Raw genomic sequence first — 3,525 nt, forward strand, 5'->3', positions numbered from 1 at the left:
CAGAATTGTCGGTACAGCAATCTGTACCGAGTCGTTGATGAGCTGAAATAATATGCTAGAATATTCCACACGACACGACGCCATGTACGATCAAACATTGGAATGCTCCGACTGAACAATTCCAGGAACGAAGCTCTATTATCTCTCTGTTGATTCTGCAACGCGATTTCATAAACATTTCATAAACATAAACATTTCATCTCTATAAGAACAGTAGGAACCTTATTCTGTACCCTGAGCGCGAAGTAAGGCGCTGAGTTTATTTCACTCGTCCACTATCCACATTCCGAAAAGGGTACGTCATTTAGACTCCGATAAACTCTTTAGACATACGAGTAACATCTGCGGTGTTGCCAACTGTCGTCATCCACCAGCTTGCATTCAAACGTATCGAGAACGTATGAATTCTTGTAGAGAAACAAAAAACTGGGAAATTTCTTCTTTGGAGTCAGTGCAAAAATTTTAACATGTTTTATACAATCTGTAAATTACAATATCTGATTCTATATTCTTTCGAGAAAAAAACAGCGTTTATTTCGTTCGTTTATCACAGAAATTGCAGAAATAGGAGCAAATTTAGTAAATGATTGCAGTTTTAAGGATTTATAATCGCGGGTATTTAAATTAATTCGGTACCGCTGTCATTACCGGAATTTAAATGCTGGTAGCTTAAAGTCTTTAGGGTGGTGTTTTTGTGAACAGGTTGCTTGTGGCTTGGCGTTGATGGGAGCAACATTTTACAATAGGGACAAGAGAGAAGCAGCCCAAAAAGCGGATTACCTTTGTAATGCCGTAGAATTTCGGCAAGGGTTTTTGTAACTCTTAGGTATTAAGTTATCTTGGGTTCCCAGTAGAGAAGTTAGACGAAGGGTAATGTTTGAAGTAAAAATGCGGAAGAGCGACGTCAGTACAAAAATTGTCGCATTGCTTAGACCGCTGATTCATGCGGAAGAGACTGCAAACGGGTGTACGGCCAAGCGTACAGAGTGCCGACTCAGCGAGACGGCCTGAAGAGATCCAACCCTCTTTATCCAGCTGACCAAAGAGAGAAAGAGAGGCGTAAAATTCGCTCTATTGAAGGGGCGGAGCTTACCCCAAAGACAGGTGTCAGCAGGGGGAAGGTTATAAAGTTGCGGACGCAACAGGAAGAGCGGCTATCATTGAATCGATCATGGAATCTTTCTGGATCAAACAATCAATCTTTGATCATCGTAACTGAGTGTACAATGTTAAGGGAGTAGCCAGCCAGAGGGTCAAAGCCATGGTCATGTCAGACCAAGTGAGGGGACACCATCAGCTTCCTACACCAAGTAAGTCGAACTGTTCATATCTTTCATGGATATACAGTGAGATATTATTAAAGTGTCATGTTACAGGGTTAGGGCAGAGTTTCGGCCCTGGGTGGGATGTAGGAAGTACCTCGAAGGCTACGGATGGTGAACCCAAGTGTATTTTTCTCTAAATTACAATGTGTACTTAACCGGCCACTGTCGGGCATGAAAGCGATATGTATAAAGTGTATATATATATATATTAGTAGACGAGAGTAGACCGAGTGAAGGGGATGTGGGGTGTTAATGACTTACCCCCCGTCACATCCTCTATTTCCCCGTTCTCCCGTACTCCCTGTGTTATCGGGACTGGGAACTCACAGCCAAGAGGTAGTTACCGAGTCAAGTACTTAGTGTTTAGCCTTGCAACTGGCCAATCCCCAAGGGCGCAACGGCATGGATGGCAGAAGAGGTGGAGAGATTCCTCCACGCCCCCCGCGCCATAACATAGGGTGACAGCAGTGGGATACCTCCACTCCCCCTGTCACCACGACGTAACAATCTTAATAACTTAGCTATATGGGGATGTTTTTGAGCTTCCCTCTTAATCCTGTTATATCAGGTTTAATTACCTTTAATCAATATGTGTGTATATACAATATGTATAATCATAATCAGTAATATCAGACAAGAGGCCCATAGTCTCTTCCAAAACAATTCCTCCACTTAATGCGATCTAGAGCTTTCTCCTTCAAATGAAAATATCCTCTTCTGGCCCCAAGGTCATCCAGCATCTTCTTACGTCTTCATTCTCGTTTTCTTGTCACTTCTATCCACCCCTCTATCGTTCCTTCAATAACTTCTTTTAGAAGGCAATTTCTGCGTAAAACATGATCAATCAAATTAGCCTTCCGATTTCTTATTTCGTGTAGGACATTCCTCTGCTCACTGACTTTAATTAACACTTCTTCATTTCTCACATAATCGGTCCAACTGATCTTCTCCATCCTTCTCCAACACCACATTTCGAAACTTTCCAGATGTTTCTGATTTGAATTGAATTGAATTTATTTATATTTTATAAATCCTAAGCAGGTTAGTACCTTTGGATACAGAACAAGTCAAAAGGTTACATACATAAGTACAGGCAATTTTAGCTTAAAAATTAATATAACTTAATTTTACATCATTCTCTATTTACATTGAAGTATTCATCTAAAGAGTAGAAGGAATGAGCATGTAGATAATTCTTTAACTCTGATTTAAACTTTTTAGTATCATTGCCCAAGTTTTTAATACTTTGTGGCAGATTGTTGAACACTTTTATGCCAGTAAAGTAGACTCCTTTTTGATATACTGATAAAGTTGATGAGGGTAGGTGGAAGTTATATTTTTGTCTAGTATTCATGTTATAGACATCAGAATTTAATTTGATTTTATCTTTGTTGTAAACAACAAATAAGAGAAGCGATAATATTGTAACATGTTGCGCAACGGAGAACCCCTCCCTACCCAGCAGCAACGTGGCAACTCAGGCCACAGGCGCGTGGCGGTAACGTAGCGCTCCCTCCCTCCCCTCCGCGGTGACGTAACGCGCAACGCTACGTACCTGTAATCAACTTCCTACTGTGACGTGGCCGGCAACAGGCACCACTGCGGATTTATAAGGGAACTGCACAGCAGCTACCAGTTAGCTGTAACCTGGCCATCGCCGAAGACAGTTCCGAGTTGTAACGTAACAGTCGCCGAGTGTGTTATCAAAAGTTCTCCAGTCAGCTAACTACCGTTGGAGTATAGCAGCCGTCGCGGAAAGAAGAACCGGACGTGTGTGTGATTGTGTAATTGGGAGTGTGTGATACAGCGATACATAGCTCCCCTACTGTAAACGTGTAGACTGCTGAACACAGAGTGAGCTGATTTGCGCATAGGGTTATAAAGGATGAAACCCCGCAACTGTGTAATAATTAACTGTAGCCGTTATTTGTAGATTGTTAAATAAACCAATTAACAATCTCTACGGCGTCTTCAGTAACCAGAAACACGTTACAATATGTATTGCGATTGAAGAGGTAGAATTTTTAATTTCTTAAATAATTCTCTACATGAATCCATACCTCTACATCCTGTAATGATTCTTATTATATTCTTTTGTATTTTAAAAATTATTACACTATGTGAAGAGTTCTCCCAAAATATTAATCCACAGTTCATAATAGAATGAAAGTAGGCATGGTAAACCATCTTCAATGTTTCC

The sequence above is a fragment of the Cryptotermes secundus genome, unplaced genomic scaffold (genome assembly GCF_002891405.2).
Source record: "Cryptotermes secundus unplaced genomic scaffold, Csec_1.0 scaffold2448, whole genome shotgun sequence".
NCBI lineage: Eukaryota > Metazoa > Arthropoda > Insecta > Blattodea > Kalotermitidae > Cryptotermes > Cryptotermes secundus.